The sequence below is a fragment of the Dipteris shenzhenensis genome, chromosome 1 (genome assembly GCF_047967505.1).
Source record: "Dipteris shenzhenensis isolate YYH24624 ecotype China chromosome 1, Dip_SZ_1.0, whole genome shotgun sequence".
Taxonomy (NCBI): Eukaryota; Viridiplantae; Streptophyta; class Polypodiopsida; order Gleicheniales; family Dipteridaceae; genus Dipteris; species Dipteris shenzhenensis.
In genome coordinates, this window is record NC_141596.1 from 11,917,440 (window position 1) to 11,938,477 (window position 21,038).

The window sequence follows — 21,038 nt, forward strand, 5'->3', positions numbered from 1 at the left end:
GGGAAGGAGGTAGACTCCTGGAGAGGCTGGATAGATTTTATGTTAGTGATTGGGCCATCGGCAGAGGCGGTCAGGCGGGTATAGTTCCAGGGACGACACTGTCCGACCATGCGCGTGTGTTCTTATCATTAGATTCGGCAGCTCAGTCCCTTCTCCCCCGCTCATGCCGGATTCCTGACTCCATTTTCTCGAGGGAGGATGTGCGCAGCAGTATTTGCAGTCTTTGGGACAGAGACTGGGGCGAGTGCGTGGATCTGGTTGGCTCGGTGGTGCAGGCTTTGCAGGAGTCCAGCCAGATCTGCCAGCTCGCAACCCTACAGGTTCGACAGGATTGGTGGGGCAGAGAGAGAGCTCTTCGGAGGGACCTCGCCTCCATTCAGCGACTCCAGCAGGCTTCCCCGGGCTTGGAGGAGCTTCGGATCCAGGCCCTTCGAGCCAGAGCCCTTCTGGAGGAGACACTCCAGCGTCGCTCAGAGTTTTCCTATCACGCCTCTCTCTCCTTCTGGGCCCGGAAGGGTGACCGGATGTGCAGGGAGTTCTTCAGGACGCATGGCCAGAGAGCTGCAGGTGATCAGCTTCAGAGTCTCAGGACAGCGGATGGTCACATCATTACGGATCCGGGGGAGGTCTTGGGGTTGGCCACTGACTTCTACAGGACCCTCTTCCAGCAGGAGCCGCTTGCCCCCCTCGTACTCGACATGCCCGTGAGGAGGTGTGGAGGCACACTCCATCCCTGGTCCAGCCTAGCATGCAGGCGACGTTGTTGGCACCGTTCACCATGGATGAGATGTTGGAGGCCTTGATGGCCATCGACGGACAGAATTGCCCAGGTGAGGATGGGCTATCCCGGGCATTCTTCACCTCCTTCTGGGACCAGATCCATCAGCCCCTCCTTGCAGCTCTGCAGAGGATTTTCAGCAGCGGTCAGATGCCAGAGAGCTTTTCCTCGGGACTGATTTGCCTCATCTTGAAGGGAGGAGATAGACAGGAGATCCGTCAGTGGCGCCCGATCACTCTCCTTACCACTGCCTACAAAATCCCTCGCCAAGATGATCAGCGCCAGAGTTCGGCCTCTACTCCCAGACCTCATCCATGACACTCAGACAGGATTTGTCCAGGATCGTAGTATCCTGGATAATGTCTTCACCTTTTCAGAGGCGGCGGAGTGGGCTCAGCACAGCGGATCACACCTTGCCATTCTACTTCTCGACTTTGAGAAGGCCTACGATCGAGTGGACTGGTCCTTTTTGGAGGGGACTCTGGAGCGGCTAGGTTTCCCTGCAGGTTGGATTCAGGGTATCTCAGCTTTGTACAGGACAGCTTCTAGCAGGGTCATCATTGGAGGCAGGATGGGTGAGCGCTTTAGCTTGGAGAGATCAGTGCGTTAGGGCTGCCCCCTTGCTCCTTACCTGTTTCTCTTCTTCGCCGAGGCTATGACTTACTACCTTCGGGCGAGGTCTACAGGGATCAGGGGTGTTCGCCTTCCACTCCGGGAGGACACGGAGCTTTTGGACGGAGCTTTTAGACTCGGAGTACGCAGATGATACAGCCCTGTATGTCCAGGACGATGAGAGGATGCTAGAGAGGGTGCGGATGGCCCTGGAGGTCTTCTGCTCGGCCGCTGGTGCGAAAATCAACTGGAACAAATCAGTTGGTTTTCTCACAGACCCCGGGGCGTGTTCTCAGTGGGGGAGGTTTTTGGGTTTCAGATGGATCCCACGGGGACAGACAGCTAGATACCTTGGTTTTCAGGTTGGCCTAGACATCACGCCAGCTCAGCAGTTTCTCCCGGTGCTAGACTCCATCCGACGGAAGCTGGCTTTCTGGAGCACTGCTAAGCTTTCCCTTGCAGGTCGTGCCCTGGTAGTTAACCAGGTCCTCCTAGCCACGGCTTGGTATGTGGCTTCCTACTGGTGTTTCTCGAGATCCAGCGTGGCACAGCTCAGGAGGCTTGTTCGGAACTTCCTTTGGTCCGGGGAGGATGGTCTCAGAGATACCAGAGCCAGGGTTGCTTGGCAGACAGTCATTCTTCCGCAGGCTGAGGGTGGCCTGGGGGTCATCGATCCAGAGCTTCAGAGTCAGGCCTTGTTAGGCAAGCTTGTCATCCGCGGTTTGACCCCGGGGGGGCAGACGTGGAAGATGTTACTTCAGCAGGGAGTCGGTTCTTGTGTCCCGCGCCGAGGTGGAGAGTGGCTACCGTCCCTCAGGTGGATCTTCACTTCCGCCCCGCTCACTCAGCCCTGTTCCCCACTCGTTCGTAGCCTCCTCATGGTTTGGAGGCGGCTCCGCCTCAGTCTCATTCAGTCCCCTCCTAGCTGTCAGGAGGAGATCGATCGCCAGCCGCTTATCTGGAACGGTCAGGTCAGAGATGCCGAGGGCCTTCAGTTGGGGGAGAGATCACATATCAGGTGGGATGGCTGGATGAGGGGGCCAGCCCGGTCCCTTCGAGTTTGGAGGGATACGTACAGACATCTGGAGACGGTTGATCTTGCAGACGCAGCTGGAGGTGCACGTGGAGCCCAAGCGAGACGCACGGAGATCGACGGCGCCATCCCAGCTGATTGGTTGGTTCCACCTGAGCCTCAGGTCCTCATGCCTGGTGACGCCCGCTGGCTGGGACAGTTCACCCCCCGTGGCATCCCACTGGTGATCGCAGGACGTATGGATGACTCCTCTATCTCCTTCTTCGCGGTTTTTGGGGATGGACGACTCAGGAGAGAGGATGCGCTCATCGACCACCTACTCCCATGGCAGAGGGTTCGGGTCGTAGGCCTTTTGGGGAAGGTCTGGCGTACCGATCCTAGCATCGAGCAGGACTGGATGCACCTTTGGCGTCTCTGGCTCTGGGAGGGGCGGGCCTTGTCAGAGCTTGATTGGGACCCAGGAGAGTGGTGGTGGCCAGAGATTGTGACAGGACAGGGGCCGACCTCCTTCTTCGCCTACAGCACGACTCTGGGCAGGCGAGTTCTTGGGAGGATGCAGAGCCGCCCCCCCACCCAGCGGCCCAGCTGGTATGCACAGGGTATTTCCAGGTTCTTTTTGCAGGCATTCTGGAAGGCCTTGTGGGAGAGCTGGCGGCCGCGAAAGATCTCATACTTCCTGTGGCTTCTTGCCCACAAAGGTCTTCCAGTGGGGAGCTGGTTGCGGCAGATAGGCCAGGACGGATGCTGCCAGATTTGCCATGAGGATGAGGAGTCACCAAAACACTGCCTGTGGAGCTGCACTCGCGCCCAGGAAGTGTGGAGGTGGACTTTCGGGATTCTTACTCGCGCAACACCAGAGCTAGGATTGATCACTTGGGGCGCGTTCTGTTGGTGCAGCACCGCACCTGGTCTTCATCACTTATTCGAGGCATGCCAGCAGGACCCCACTTTCCTTATCACACAGGGGACGTGGGGGCCGCTCGAGGGTATCCCGCAGCGCCTAGCAGAGGCTGATACAGGAGTTCGGGAGAGGCAGCTAGTCTGGGAGATTATTAGCAGCATTGCAGGGTGGCACATCTGGACCTCGCGCTGCGCGCAGATCCTCGGTGGCACCTCCTTATCGACTGCCCAGATCATGACGGAGATTTGGAGTGAGATTATTCATACCCTCAGAGGCCAGTGGGACCAGATTCAGGGAGATTCCCGGGCCGGTCAGGAGAAGCGGAGACACTTCCTCCGGGCTTGGGACACACAGGGCCTATTCTTCGAGCAGACTTCGCAGGGCCTTCGGTGGCACTACTCACCACCCCGATGGCTGTTCATTCACACTCGTCTTATCCCTCCGTGAGAGTATGATTTATTCTGTTACCTTTTAGGACTGTGTCCGATTTGTGAACGCAGCCCGTCAGCTACAAGCTGACCTTTTGTATCTTGTTCTCGAAGTAATATAATTAGCACTGTTTTTTCGGCAAAATATGCAACATAACCAAAAACTCTGAAGTGATCCAGTGAAGGCTTTCTCCCATGCCATGCCTCATAGGGAGTGATTGTCTTCAAAGCCTTTGTGGGGGCCCGATTCAAAACATAATTTGCACACATGAGGCCTTCGAGCCAAAACGTGTGAGGCAACTTCTTACTAGTGAGCATTCATCTATCCATCTTCATAAGAGTGCGATTCTTGTGCTCAGCTTTGCCATTTTGTTGAGGTGTAAGCCTCACTGTAAGCTAATGCGTGATGCCTTTCTCCTTCAAAAATGCCTCAAACTCATGAGACATATACTCCCCCCCTCTATATGTGCGTAGTGTCTGCACCTTGAGTCCTGTCTCATTCTCAACCATAGCGACGAAGTGTTTGAAATGCATAAACGCTTCTAATTTTGCCTTAAGACCATAGACCCAAGTATAATTGGTGAAGTCATCTATGAATACAACATAATAGAGATAACCACCAAAAGCAGGTGTCCTCATGGGACCGTAGACACCATTGTGTATGAGCTGTAATTTTCGAGTAGCTCTTACTGCACCATCCTTCTTAAAAGGAAATCTATGCATCTTGCCAAGGATGCATCCCTCACATGGATGAGGAGGAGGTGACTCCAAAGGAGGCAATGCATGAACCATAGCATGCTTTTGAAGTGTCATTAAGCTGTCATAGCTTATGTGCCCATACGTGGCATGCCATAACTCCGCATTCTGCATCGCAGCAGTGGAAGTGCTCACTGAAAGTGCAAGATCGGATCTTTTCTCATATATGTTAAGCTGAAAAAGATCCTGATACAGATGCCCACAACATCATAGTCATTCTCTTTGTCTCGGACTGCTCACTTAGCATCATCGAATATAACCTGAAATCCTCCTCTATTAAGAGAGGGCACTGAAAGCAAATTCTTCTTTATACCTGGCACATAAAGAACTTCTGTAATTCTGAAATCTGTGCCATCCGTGGCTGTGAGGATGATGTCCTCCACTCCGCACATTGAATAAGAAGAATTATTTGCACCTATCACCTTCTTTTTAGTAGGTGGTGGATGCAGAGATGCAAAAAGGCTCTTCTTAGAAGTGATGTGCTTAGAAGCACCACTATCAAAATACCAAGTGTTCAATGTCTCATTGACACTGAGAGAGCATGCATCCTTTGAAGGGTCATAACTGCAAGTCAAGAAAACATATGGGTCATCCTCAATAGTGGCTGTAGTATCTGAACACTGAAAAATCTGAAATGCAAGACAAAAAGTCATAGTGCTCTTCCACAAAGTTGGCTGTAACATCCCCTCCATCATGTGCATTAGGAGCTGATGCATCTGACACAGCCATACCTGAATCCCTTTTCTTTTCTTTAGCTATGCGCTTCTTGCATTCACCAATGTCATGACTTGGCTTCTTACAGTAATGAAAAATGCCCTTCTTTTTCGACTTATCGGCATCACCTTTAGCCTTATAAGAGGGCTGTCCTGAATCATCTTTATGCTGATGTGCGGGCTGATTGGCATGTTGCTTTTGCTGCCCTTTTCCTTTGGGCTTAAACTTAGAAAGCATGGCATGCTCGCCAGCCCGTGTTGCCATATTTCTTCTTGTCTGCTCTACCTGTAACAGAAGTCCTACCAACTCGTGAAAAGAGAGAGGATTGCTGCCCCCCCTCAATGACAAATTCAACGAGTTGTTGAAACCAAGATAGGACTCGGGAAGGGAATTCAGAGTGGTGGTAATCATCTTTGAATCTTGTAAACTACTCGGTGCTTTCTATCAATTTAGACAACGGATTTTGCAGAGGCGTTTGAATGAAATGATTGCGAGTTGCCAAACACATATACTTGAACTTAAGAGTTTGCAATTAAGCTGGAATTAAGACTTATACAGCTTAAACACAAAGTGACATCATTGGAAATTGCAATATGATTGAGGGGCCAAGACGGCCCTCCCCCCCTATCCAGGCTCACTTTATTCTTGAAAATGGAGATACAAGACCAAGGTGCAATGCACCTTCCAAACTGATGAACTCAGTGAAAACCTAGGACCTAGATACAAGACTCAAGAGCATATGTGCAAGGTAGACAACAAAAAGGAGGACTCTAAGCTCAGGTTTCAACTCTTGGCTTGCCCAATCCACAAGGAAGAAGCCTGCAACAATCACCACTTACATCCAACATTAGAGGCAAGCACTAGTTTCTAGAAAGATAGTAGAAACAACATGAAATAGTGCTGTAAATGAGATAAACTTGACAATACAGGCTCCCTTCGTGATTTGACTCTTTTGTAGATGAAGTCCTTGATGCCTCTGAAGGTACCTTGGGTGAGGAGAGTGTGGAAATGGGGCTGGAATGAGAACAGCTTAGAAAAACAGCGTGTAGGCTAGAGAGAGAAAGCCTTTATGGAGTGATAGCTGTAGAGAGAGAGTGCCAATGCTGATCCCAAGGGAGGGGATGTAAGAGAGGAGCTGCTGCTGTTCCAGAGGTGCATAGAAAGGTAGATTTCCGCAAGGGGAATGGGCTGGAACAGTAGAGAGAGAAATTTTGAGAGAAAGATTGCAGTAGGAGAGAGAAAGGGGCTGTGGCTGCTCCAGGCTAGGAGAAGGAGAGAGGATGCTGCTGCTGTTCCAGAAGAGCTAAGAGAGGGCAGATTTCTGAAGAGGAAGGGCTGGAACTGTAGAGAGAGAATGTGCTGTTGTAGAGAGAGAATGTGTTGCTGAGGTGAGAGAATGGCCTGGGGAGAAGCTGGCCGCACCCAAGGAGCTGGAGAGGTTCTGCTGCATCAACCAAAAGGAGAGAGAAGAAAAGTGACAAATTTTTCATGTAGGGAATGAAGGGGAGAGGCCTTCTTTTATAGGCTCAGCCCCCCCCCCCAGGCTTAGAGTGGAAGGTGGACACTTGTCCCAGATTTTTGGTGGGCTGCAGTCCCAAAGAGGACAGCCCACAACCTGCCCCAAATCTACCAGATTTGGGGCCAGACACTTGGCCTGCATGCCCTGCCACTTGCCATGCATGCTGCCACATGTGTGGGACAGGTGGACTGACCTGCCAGCTCAGATTCCATGTGGCAGTCTGCCACGTGTCACTCCCAAAAATCCTAAAATTTCAAATTCTGATCGCACCCACGGGTTCCTAACAGCTTGGACTATTTATTGACGTACTCTAAGGTCATAATTGAGCCATACTGAGCTCATTTGTTTGTCGTCTTATCTTTCGTACACCTGTATGGTGCAGATGACGGAAACTGTACGGACGACGGAAGTAGAAAATGTGCCGATGACTATACGGCAGTTCACACGTGGTGCAATACGGCGCTCTGACAGCCAATGTACGGAACGCATGTACGGAAGCAGGTACGGAGACTTGTATGGCTGTTTCAGTACAAAATGCTGTATGGAAGGCAGCGCTGCAGGCGTACGGACCTAACAGCAGTACGGACGGCGGTGCTCTGAGATATGGAGTCCGTATGTTTGTAGGGACGATGACGGGACTGTATGGAATGGCACGTGCAGCTGGTATAGAATCCCTACAGTCGTACGGGATTGTACGGAATGGAGGTTAGAACGGAATGGTGAGCTGGAGCAGGAGGACGGGCAGTTGGGTAGTAGGAGCACTCGTAGGGACAACCTGCTCTGATACCAAATGTGAGACAAAGATGAGCAATGAGCAAGAGTGAGAGAAAACGTAAGTGTACTGAATAACTGAATAGAATGAGCTAGTACAAAATGAGAGTGAGGGGTTTTGTCTAAGTGAAAAAACCCTATCCTATACACTAATTGTAGTTAGGGATTGGATTGTGGTTAGGGGGAAAAACTTCTTCACTTACAAAATTCATTGCCACACTCCCTGCCCAGGCAATGATTTGATTTCAAGCACAAGATGAACTTTCATGAATGCCCACACTAGGCTTCCATCTTTCCCATCTATGTAGTGATTATCAAAGCTTGGCCCAAATCAATGTATACCTCTCACGGTTTTCCTCTCAGACTCAGGATGAGAGAGACACACATCCCATCATGAGGAATAGGGAAAAGTGCCCCTAACCTACTTATTACAATACATTGGCCACTACCTAGAATATAATAATAATTCTAACACAGATCAGTTCCCAGTACTAGCATGAAGCCTAGAGTTGTTACTAGCAATCCAAACGGGATCACACAACTCTCTTGCCAATCTTAGATGCCCACTGGACCACTGACGTGACCAAAGGAATAATTGATAGCATTTAAAACCAGCCTACAACCTTGAGACCCTGCATCTCTCTCTGACAGCAACAACTGTGCATCTCCCTGCCTGTAGTGGCTCTCCAAAGCAGCTCACTGTTAAGAGCCATCTCTGAAAGTCATGTGTGAACTCTTAACCAGCCCGAAGCCACAAAACCAAGCTCATTCTCGAGCTAATGCATACCAGCAGAAGAGCATCTTCTCCACGCTGCCACGCTTGCAATAGACCGTACAATCCACGTTGATAGGCAGATTTATAGGACCCCAATTTTGAACTATTAGTGATAGGAAGTACTCACGTTGCGTATATAGCTGTTTTTGCAAGAGGGTGATGGCTCAAGGTTTTCCTAAGTTTCATGGTTTACTTAATGAGGATTGTTCTCAATTCATTGAAGACGTGGAGTTCACAGTCCTACTGAAAGGCAAACATACCATGATTTCTATTGCAAATCCTACGCTATTTTCTGTGAGGTGAAGTGAGGATATGGTTTCAGAATTTTGTTCGATGTGTTGCAAACACAAAAGCGGGATGTTGAATACCAGGAGGTAAGAGCTTCTTTTTGGTACAATGTGCATGTAAAAGGGAGCCCAATCATATTTGGTAGGAGTTGTGTAACCACTAGCAAGCACCTAATCAGGAAGTGGACTACTACCTAACCGCTTTGCTGAGTTGTGGCAGGAATGGAGGACTTCTTTGCATCTTGAAGCTCCACCCGAAGTATTGAAGATCGAGAGATTTGTTGCTGGGCTCATCCCGGTTCTCATCCTTATCATCCTTTGGAGACCTTGGAGTCATATTTAATTAGAAAGAATAAGCTCAACGTTGTGTAAGGTGAAAATATTGCCCACCTTGACCTCAACCAGTGGGAGTTGGATACTGGACACACCCCTACTCAAATCAACCCACAATTTATTGGAATTTGTAAGAGTGGACCAATGGCGCTGATGACCTAATTTGTGGTTGGATTCGATGGAGTAAAATCTTCTTAGTCTCAACTTATGTAATGCGTAACCAGGTCCCAGGTGGCAAAATCAAAATAGAATACACAGAAGTCTTGTGGAATATCTAGAAGAACATTAGACCTCTGAGCATCTCAAAAGCATAAGGGAAACTCCCCAAATTGGTGGAGCAATTAAGGAGCCCGCTTTCCCGTGCAATTGCGAGTACCTTTGGAATTTCTTCGGTGACCACCATGTCACACCTCTAAGAGCGTAGACGGCTCATGACCTAGAATAAATGCTCAGTCTAGCCCAAGCCCCACAACGTGTGCACAATTGCTATCACTATAGTTGGTGCTGCGAGACTTGAAGCTACGACTCCACACTTTTTTGTGAAAGCCTTGAACCATCCCTTTGGCCACCAAAAAACTGTACTTTAATAGATTCTCTATCAAGCAAGGTGTTTTGCATTTTTCAGAATAGCAAAGTATGTATGGCAACCAAGAAGTCAAGTGTAACACACTAACTATTCCTACTGTAGATCACGGGAGCAGCACCATGGATATCCTCCCAGCCAACCTTGCTGAAGCTAACGAGCAGACAGAGAATTCCGATAAAAAAAACTACGTGAAAATCCAACTTCTCTTCTCTCTAGCCTCAACAAGCCCCATCTCCCTAGATGGATCTAGATGCCACATGTCATCCATATAGGGCCTTCCTAACGCAACATTTCACCCCTCTCTTGGGATGCATTAAATCCTTTGCCCCTAGGCACATTCTTTGCATTAGGCCCTTAGCCTTAGATCCACCTAGTCTGGTGCTATCAACCCTCACCGAGGACCTTGACATTAATTCCCTCCCTCACCCAGGACCTTGACATTAATTCCCTCCCGATCATTTACATGAAGCGCAAACAAATATATTACAAAGATAGATCCTTTAAGGGAAATGTCGACTGATTCTTCCGAGGTCATGCTACCTCGGCTAGAGTGTAACATTCCTTCCCTCTTCAGACATCAGCGTCCTCGATGATAAAGTCTGGGAACACTCTCTGCAACTGATATACGGATTCCCAGGTAGCTTCGGATAGAGGCTGACCATGCCATGCAACCAACACCGTGGGTATCTTCCGATTTCGTATTTGCATTGTTTCTCGGTCTAGGATTCTTGTTGGTTTGCGCCTCGCATTATCCTCTATCTCCTGAAACAAAACCACACCTTCGATTAGTGAGTCACCTGTATGCAAAAATTTCTTTAAGCGCGAAACATGAAAAACTGGGTGCACCTTACAGCCCTGTGGCAATTCTAATTTATAGGCTACCTTGCCTATTCTCTTTAGAATTAGCCACGGCCCACAGTATCGAGGTGATAACTTAGCACACTCTCCTGAAGTCAACGACTTCGAGTGCGAAGGAACTCTGAGAAAGACTTTTTCTCCTTCCTTAAATACTCTTATAGACCGGTTTTCATCCGCATACACCTTGGCTCTATCCATAGCCTGGCGGATATTAGCTCTCGCAAGTGCTAGCATCTCCCGCATTTGAACTACAAAGTTCGCGGCACTAGGCACTATCTGAGGTACCCCAACTATAGTTGGATTGGCTGGTCTATAACCGTAGTTCAGCTCAAATGGACTGAACCCTATAGAGGAATGTTTTCTATCATTGTAGGCAAACTCCAACAATGGCAACCACTTGTCCCATGTATGTTCCCTCAATGACACATATGCCCTCAGCATATCCTCTAAAGTCTGGTTGACTCTCTCCGTTTGACCATCCGTCTCAGAATGATCCCCACTACTCATTCTCAACTCAGTCCTTAGTGTCTCAAATACCGCTGTCCAAAAATGACCGGTAAATCTGACATCTCTGCCTGACACTATGGATCTAGGTAATCCATGCAGACGAAATATATGTCTAATAAACAAATCCGCCACTTGCGGGGCACTAACAAACTCCCTAGTCGGAATGAAGTGAGCCATCTTGGTTAGACGATCAACCACCACAAGGATAGAATCATACCCTCCCTGTGTCGTAGGCAGCCCTACAATAAAGTCCATGGAAATGCTCTCCCACTTACTTAGTGGTATTTCCAAGGGCTGTAAAAGTCCGGGTGGCTTTACCCGCTCGGCCTTGCTTACCTGACACGAGAAACACCGTGTCATATGCTTTTTCATCTTTGGCAAAAAAAAATCTCGCTTCACGAGATCATATGTCTTCTCGACTCCTGGATGTCCCGCACACGGGCTATCATGGCACTGTCGAATGACTCTCTGCCTGAGATCATTCTGACTAGGTACTACAACCTTGCCATTTCTTTCTAGCATACCATCCCTTATGGTATATCTTGCATATGTTTGGCCTTTTTTGGATGCCAGGTCATCCTTTTCATTTTCCCTGGGTTTTAACACATGAGCCTTAGGCCATAAGCTCTGGACAAACTCGTCCACCTTTTGAGTTTCTCTGATCTCGGTCATTAGAGCACTCTCTAATACCGTGAAACTCAGGTTGTGCATAATGCGAGACAACACATCAGCCACCCATCCTCGGCTCTAATCCGGATCTGATGGTAGCTACACTTAAGATCTATCTTGCTGAAAATCACGGCTCCATGTAATGCATCTAGCAAATCATCAATCCGAGCCATCGGATACCTGTGCTTAACAGTGATATTATTCAATGCTCTATAATCTATACAGAGGCGAAACGTATCATCCTTTTTCTTCTTTAATATCACTGGCGAAGCAAAAGGTGAGAAACTTGGTTGAATCTGCCCCAACTTGAGGTATTCTTCCAGTTGTCTACGCACCTCCGCCTCTTCAGTAAAACTCATTCTATAGGGAGGTCTATTTACAGGTTCTGCTCCCATAATCAGTTCAATCTTATGCTGAACATTCCGCTCTGGAGGTAACCCATAAGGTAGTTCATCCCTAAAACATTCAGAGAACTCCTCTGTTATAAGATTAGCCAGCTTGGCCATCTCACCACTTTGCGTAACATCAATGCTAGCCGAAGAATCATCAACCGGCTCTATCGATGCTGTGCAAAGGAATAAAAACCCTTCTTGAGCTTTTCGGATTTCCATCATGGAAACCAACGGTCCCTGAGGTATATCTTTTTCACCTCGCAAGACATAAAGCACATCATTCATCTTGAATTGATATACGTGCTTTTTTCAATTAATGGCTGGATTCTTCCTAGAATGCCACGCCATACCCAGGGCTATGTCTGCATAAGCAAGCTTGGTCATTTCAAAATCAAGCTTCTCAGCATAGTCCTGAATACGAAGCTCCAACTGGGTAACCCTTTGGTCCCATACTTCAGTTGAACTTCCATCTGCCATCCTGACTGTGTACGCATAGTCAGATGGACTCGTTTTTAATTTCAGCCTCTTCACGAGCTTGGAGTTAATCACATTGTGAGTTGATGTCGAGTCAAACAACACAATGACATCATGATTGGCCACTTGCTCTTTCATTTTAATTAACTCCGTGTCATTAAAGGCTGTATACCCCGTTGCTGCGGGCTTAGATAGGATGTTATCAGGTGCACTCGTCACTAGCTTAGCAACAGACACACATAACAAACAAGGTACTAACCTCTTAGAAGATCCCGCTAGCTGAATCTGCATCTCTTCCGCTCTGGGACTTCCCTCCATCTCCACGTTGCATTCTAAGACCACCATCTCAGCCATCCGACGATCTTTGTTACGTGAACAATCCTTCCACTGACGAGGCTGAAGGCAACCAAAACATAAGCCTTCTCTCCTCACTTTTTTTCTTTGTTCTGGGTTTAAGGGAGATTTAGACCAAGCCCAGGCTGCCATTGGGGTTACTTTCCTTTTCACTCCAATGGTGGTACTTGATTTAGGAGTCTCAGCTGGTTTTGCCTGCTTGGCTTGACCACTCGGCTGAGAAGACACCTGCTGGGTCGGCCGGACTTCTGATTCACCAGGGTCCCTCCTGGAAGCTCCTTCTTCTGCTTCCATTCAGTTCAATGAGTGTTTTGTTCTGTTTTGGTTTCTTTATTTATTAAAAAGAAAAAAAAAACACCGCTAGAAAACTGTATTTACAAGCTGACACAATTCAGTGTACTGACACTCCGACACAATTCCCTATACTAGACACAATTCCCTATACTAGGGAATACCTGCAATCCCACATGCACACTGACCAGGCATTTAACATAGGCATATATCTCAAACTGCGCTTTTTCCCTATCCTAGGGAAGCTCCTGCAAACAAACTCAGACTGTAGCACATAGGCATAACCTCAAGCATAATCTGTCTCTGCTACAGCATCAAAGCCTCATGCAGGCTGATCACTCACGAGATCCTGTCTGTCACGATCTGTGACGTATTCCTTTCTCTATTTCTAGACTTATGGATGGTTTAATGAATGGACACTTGTGGAAGGGTATGCCCTTTCGACGGGACACTTCCTAATGAGGCATAACCTTTTACAAGAGACATTCTAATGAAGAGACATTCCTATTGTAATGTACCCTCTCATCAAGGGTCACACCCTTCACAAGGGGTACACACCTCTTCATGCACATACCCTTTGGAGTACACACCTTTTCATGTGTGACTCTTCACTCTCTATATAAGAGAGGCCAAATTGTAGGGATGACAATCACATCCACCCTACAGACATTCAAGCAATATAATTATTCCTTGCTCTCTGCTATCTCAGTCTCTTTTCTGTTCCTTAGCACAGTTCTAAATATAGTAAATCTAGGATTTCTTACAGTGGTATCAGAGCAAAATTCGCTCCTGCCTGTAGGAAATGCCCCCCACCTTCTAGCGCTGATCTGATACATTTTTGCCGCTAGAAGGACATCCGTGCACATTGTGCATGGAAGAGATGGAGAGGATGAGCGTAAAATTTTTAAACGCCTACCCGGCCTAAAGTCATCCTGGCCTCTCCATCTCCCTCACATCACAAGTTGATGTGAATGGACATGACCAAAATTGTGTCCTTTCAGGTGCTTGGGCTGTCCCGAAACCAAGGGACACACCTTTTCCACCATGGGACACACCTTTTGGTGACGAGTCTCGACTCCTCACTCTTGGGACATACCCCATCGTGGGCAAAGGGACATACCTATTCATGCAGGGTCACACCCTTTTTAACAAAAAGGACACATCCCCTCATGAACAGGTGCACCTATTCCAAGGGTCACACCCCTTCGAATAGGCACACCTCCTAGGCCCCAAGTACCTACAAAAGGGTACCTAGAGGGGTAAAAAGGGACAAAAATTAAACCCATCCCCTACCCCTAGGTTTACCCTAACTACCCTAGGGTTAAACTAAACCCCCATTTAAATTTTTGGGGCAACTAACCCTTTTGGCAGCCTTAGCGAAAAGTCGCACCTTCTCTTTCAACGCAAGACAAAAACTGTACGGACTTCCGTACCCTCCTGCGCCATCTCTTCCGTACCCTTCTGCGCAGCCAGCCGTACAGCCTGCGCAGCAGCCATACAGCCTTGCGCCATCCTTCGGTACCCACTTGCGCAGCCAGCCGTACAGCCCTGCGCCTCTTCTGTACTTTCCTGCGCAGGAATTCCGTACATTCTGTACGTCTTTTCGCCAGCCAGCCGTACAGGCCGTACAGCCTGTACCGTACAGCTGTACGGTCAGCCAGCCTGCACCGTACAAGCCGTACGGTCAGCGCAGATCTTTATCAGCCTGCGCTGCCAGGCCCTGCTTCGTCATTTGCGCTGCCAGTTCCTGATTCCTGCCAGCCCTTGCCTTGCCATTTTCGCTGACAGTCCACTCCCTATTTGCAGCCCTGGATACCACTTTTCCTGATAGTCTGCTGCCCTCTCCTTGTTTCGCCATTTTCACCCTGCCAATTCAGCACGAGTTGCCACATTTCGCGCGATGAAGACAGCCCGTTGACAGCCCGGACCAGACAAGCCTCGAGCACTCCTCGCAAAACACTGCAACATGGACCTCCGGACAACGATTTGCAGCCTTCTTCTACGCAATAACTTGGCAGACTAAAGTATTGCAAGGTGGAGTCTTTCCAATCTGCTTTTTACGGATTCTCTTTAACAAATTACAGCAAATGAAAGAATCCACATTAAAGCATGGACACCCCTGGTAATTCACCCGGCCATTCAAGGACACCTCAGGCACCTGGTACTACACAATATCGTGTTCAAATTGCACAGCCAGCCCATTTTGGAGCCTTTGCATCTTGGGTCTTCTGTGTCACGTGCCCTCCGAGTGACTTGGATCACATCCTCTACCTTCTGCGTGAGGCACCTCAGTTACATTATTTCCTCAGCATAGTACAGGTTGTGTTCCACGAGACACGAAGATATCCGGAACACGATATTCCTCAGGAGTTTGCTGTTCATTTTTGGAGAGAGTTTTACCCTTCACCTTCGGCATCCCCAGGGTACTCTCCACCTCCTTCAGCTCCCCGATATCCTCCTCTACAGGGTGTACCTTCTCCAAGTCAGTATTTACATCGTGAAGGCACTCCCTCTCCTGGATATCCTTCTCTTCCGACAGCAGCTCCTTACCCTTTTTCAGATCCGTGGACTCTGCTACCTACCCCTGTCTTATCACGAGCAGTAACACCTTTTTCAGAATCTCCAGTGTTACCTCCGACAGGACCTCCCTTACCAGATTTCCACGGGTGGTTCCATCCTGCCTCGCCTGCCCCCTCCAATATGAGCAACCTCAGGGAGCAGCCCGAATCCTCTTTCAGGGATGGTACAAACTAGAGCGCAAGTTCGCGCCTTTCTCACAGGGATTTTCGACATGTCGCACCGCTCGCGTGAAGCCTCTCCCGAGATTAAAGAATCAAGTCCCAAAAAGACCCCTGAAGGCAACATCCAAAGTGAATCTCTATTGCAACTTTAAATATCTCAGCTTCAGGACAGCATCTCCGACCTGGTTCAAAAAGTTCAACAACTCCAAGATTCTCGAAGTCCAGCACATACAGAGGACGACGTGACGCAACCAGACGACGATGCGGACTCTTTCCCACCAGAGGTAGAAAACACTGAACTGCGTACTCTCTACCGATTACTTCAAGCTTCCAAAACTAAACGACTTGACGTCAAACTTCCGGAAGCCTACACTGGTCAACGTAATCGCCGAACAGTTGACCAATGGCTCGCTAAAATGCGCATGTATTTTGACACTGTTGACCTCACGGAAGGCAAAAAGATCGCCTTGGCAGCCTCCCTCCTGAAGGATACAGCATTTCTATGGTGGCAAAGACGCTTAAAGGACGGAAAAAGTGTGTTAACTTGGGAACGTTTTGAACACGTGCTCCGTAAGCAGTTTGTACCTGCCAATGCGGACTTCCAAGCACGATCAAAACTTCGACAGTTGGAGCAAACGGGTTCCCTGTCTTCCTACATCTCTCAGTTCACCACATTGGTGCTGGAGATTGATGGTTTAACTGAGGATGATCGCCTTCATGCTTTCATCTCAGGTCTAAATCCCTCGTTACGCATTGATGTTCTTAAAGCAAACATCACCACCACAGATGGCGCTATTGCTTACGCAGAGCGCATTACAGATTTCCTAAACACAGGGAAGCAGAGTGCTAATCGCACACAGAACTCTCCTATGGCCAAAGGTGTTCGCCCTCAAGATAACAGCAGGTTTCGAAAAAACTTCGGTAATCAAGGTCAGCGACAGTCTCAAGATCCCCAGAAGCCCCAGAAATCATTTGCTGGATTCCAACAAAAGCACTCCTCCAAGGATCGCGCTTCTTCTTCTTCACAAAGTCATTACCGACATCCCCAACATAAAGGTGCGGCCACTGACAAGAAGAACAGCTCCAGCACAAAAGGACTTTGTACCATGTGTACAGGCGACCATAGATGGTTCGATTGTCCCAAGTGACCAAAGCAAAATTCTAATATGGAACCTAGCACTTCCCCAAAAGAAGATGCTACCTCAGCACAAGACAAGAAAGGCAAAGCTGTTCGAATGGCGAATACCATCCACCTGAGCCTTGCCAGCAACCCCGAACCTTCCCTGGCCACTCAAGTACTTTGTGTTCAAGGATCGATTCGTGGAACAACGGTCACCATCCTCATCGACAGTGGCTGTTCTCATAATTTCCTAGCCAGTTCTGTGGTCGATAAACTTCGGTTGACCACCAGTCCTAGTCTCATGGACTATCAGATTGAACTCGCAAATGGAACGACTTTCTTGTGCAATACCAGGATCAAAAACTTGTCTTTTCGCATCCAACATTATACGGACAAGTTGAACTTCGACATTATGCCTCTTTCTCGGTACGATGTCATACTCGGACAACAGTGGCTCTACGACTATGATCCATCAATCAGTTTTCGCAGCCATACTATCCAGTTTGTCCACCAGGGAAAACTTATTGAGCTAACTGGTTCTAGGGACTCTCCTTCAACCACAGTTGCCTCTGCCCTACAAGTAAAGAAGTGGGTTCGTAAACGCCAAGCAAAGACTTCACTTCTGTTGGTTACGGCAATAGAGGAGACACCAACAAAGGATCCTCTTGAGTACCTCAACCAACCTTTTTTCCAGCCTTACATGGATCTTTTTCCTCAGGAATTGCCAAAGCAGTTACCACCTCGACGACCAGTGGATCACCCAATCGAACTTATTCCCGGCAATAATCCACCATCGAAACCTCCTTATCGGGTTTCTTACACTCAAAATGAAGAAATCCAAAGACAGGTCACCGAGCTACTCGACAAAGGTCACATTCGGCCCAGTCGCAGCCCTTTCGGATCTCCTGTACTACTTGTGGAAAAAAAGAACAAGTCAATGCGCCTTTGCATCGACTATCGAGCCCTCAACAAGCTCACTATAAAAAACAAGTATCCATTGCCTCGCATTGATGACCTCTTCGATCAACTTCTACATGCAACACACTTCTCCAAGATTGATCTTCGTTCAGGTTATCATCAAATCCGTATACGAGAAGGCGATGAGTACAAGACAGCTTTTCGAACAAAGTATGGACACTATGAATGTTTGGTCATGCCTTTTGGGTTAAACAATGCCCCGGCCACATTCATGACATTAATGAACGACATCTTCAGGCCTTTCCTCGATAAGTTCGTCATCGTTTACCTCGATGACATCCTCGTTTTCAGCAGATCCCTACTTGAGCACAAACAACATCTTCACCAAGTTTTTGAAGTTCTCCGTGCAAATTCTCTCTACATCAACATTGAGAAGAGTGAGTTCTTCAAGACCCAATTGGAATATTTGGGACATGTTATTTCAGCTCAAGGTATCTCTGTGGATCCCAAGAAGGTCGAGGTAATCTGAAACTGGCCTACTCCTAAGAATGTTCATGATGTCCGCTCTTTTCTCGGATTGGCAAACTTTTACCATACAAAGGTCTATCAGTTTTCCGAAATCGCAGCTCCTATGTCCGAATTATTGAAAAGCACATCAATTTTTCAGTGGCTTCCCGAAACAGAGTATAGTTTCCAACAACTCAAGCAAGCACTCACTACCACACCAGTTATGGCTATTGCTGACCCCAACCTTCCATTTGAGGTCATGACCGACGCTTCCGACATCGCTACAGGAGCAGTCTTGATGCAAGAAGGCAGAGTTATTGCTTTTGACAGCCATACACATTCTGATATCCAAACCCGATATCCAGTCTATGATAAGGAGTTTCTTGCTGTTGTACATGCTTATCGCTCTTGGAAACATTATCTCATGGGTGCCGACTCTGTGGTCAAAACAGACCATCACTCTTTAAAGTACATCTTTACTCAGCCAGTCATGAACGCTCGACAAGCACGCTGGGTTGAGTTTTTGGCCAACTTTCACATGACCATTGAGTACATTCCAGGACTACGCAATGTAGTTGCAGATGCTCTCAGCAGGTTACCTCTAGCATCAGCCATGGTAATCTCTACATTATCTGTGGATGTTCCGAATTCATTCAAAGGAAAGTATTTCAATGATAAAGACTTCGGCACAGCAGTACAGGTTCTTTCAAAAGATCAACCTTCGACTTCCGAACAGAAGATTTTCTCATCCTATGCTTATACAGACGACCTTCTGTATTATCAAGATCGCGTCTGTGTACCACATGACAAGGATGTTCGACGTCTTTTGTTAAAAGAGCATCATGTAGTTTCTTATGCTGCCCATCCAGGCATCAATAAGACTTATCGGTTACTCAATGCAACATACTACTGGCCTCAGATGAAAAGAGATGTCATCAAAATGGTTACATCTTGCTTATCTTGTCAACAAATGAAAGCAAGTCGACGACTTCCAACAGGACTTCTTCAGCCTCTTCCAGTTCCAACTGAAAGGTGGGAAAGTATTTCCATGGATTTCATTACAACACTACCACGATCTTCCCGAGGTAACACTCAGATTATGGTAATTGTTGATCGCTTGTCCAAAATGGCACACTTTGTTGCTTGCAAAAGCAGTGCACAGGCCCCGAACATAGCCAAACTCTTGATACAACACATCTTCCGACACCATGGATTACCCAAGAATATCATATCCGACCGAGATCCTAAGTTTACCAGTCACTTCTGGATTTCACTGTTCGAATCTTTGGGTACTACTCTACTGTTCAGTTCAGCTTACCACCCAGAATCAGATGGCCAGACTGAAAGAGGCAACCAAGTTCTGGAAGAAATGCTTCGACATTATGTTCAGTCACGCCTCGCAGCCTGGGAAGAGTATCTACCACTCCTTGAGTTTGCTTATAATAACTCTTTCCATAGCGCCATCAGCATGACTCCATTCCAAGCAGCTTATGGACACACTCCGATTGTACCAACAAATTTTGTACTTCAACATCGAGTGGCCCTAGCTGATCAACTGGTTCAAGAAATGCAAGACATTCTACTGCAAGTCAGGGATCATATGCTTTCAAGCGCAAGAGCGGTATCAACGGTCTGCCAACAAACATAGACGTCACCTGGAATTTAACACTGGTGACATGGTGCTATTATTTGTAGCCCCTCATCGCTATAAGACGGTTAAGTCTGTGTTTCCTAAGTTGCGACCAAGATACTATGGACCTTTCCGGATCATCAAGAAAAATTCACCTTTAAGTTACAAATTGGAATTACCACCATCATGGGGTAAAATCCATCCAACATTTCATATTTCTTGGCTAAAGACGTACATTCCAGGCGATGAAGCAGTTCCTCCTGCAGGTGATTATGTCCCAGAAATTGAAGACGATTATGTTCTCCTTATTCCTGAGCGTATTCTGGACCATCGACAGCGAGAGACTCGACATCGACTTATCACGGAATTCCTTGTTCTTTGGCGAGATCTGGACGACTCCGACGCTACTTGGCAGTCTGATGAAGACTTACAGCAGTACCCTGATCTTTTACAGCAGTATTTTCAGAATCTACCATGATATTTTCTACATCAGTTCATTATCTCCACCAGGGTCTTCTTTTGAGTGGGAGGGGATGTCACGATCTGTGACGTATTCCTTTCTCTATTTCTAGACTTATGGATGGTTTAATGAATGGACACTTGTGGAAGGGTATGCCCTTTCGACGGGACACTTGCCCTTTCGACGGGACACTTCCTAATGAGGCATAACCTTTCACAAGAGACATTCTAATGAAGAGACATTCCTATTGTAATGTACCCTCTCATCAAGGGTCACACCCTTCACAAGGGGTACACACCTCTTCATGCACATATCCTTTGGAGTACACACCTTTTCATGTGTGACTCTTCACTCTCTATATAAGAGAGGCCAAATTGTAGGGATGACAATCACATCCACCCTACAGACATTCAAGCAATATAATTATTCCTTGCTCTCTGCTATCTCAGTCTCTTTTCTGTTCCTTAGCACAGTTCTAAATATAGTAAATCTAGGATTTCTTACACTGTCTATGAAAGTAGATCATCAACCGACTAAATCGAGAAGAAAAAAAAAACACGAAACTGATGGAGTTCAAAGAGAGCTCCCTGGTCATCAACGGTTTTGTCACAGCCTGCTTGGTTC

At 47.6% G+C, this 21,038-nt stretch overlaps 1 protein-coding gene across 3 annotated transcripts in view; it reads left to right on the forward strand.

Moving 5' to 3' along the window:
• Positions 1-21,038, forward strand: part of LOC147905380 (uncharacterized) — a 104,069-nt gene that overhangs the window by 45,767 nt on the left and 37,264 nt on the right. The window lies entirely within an intron of this gene.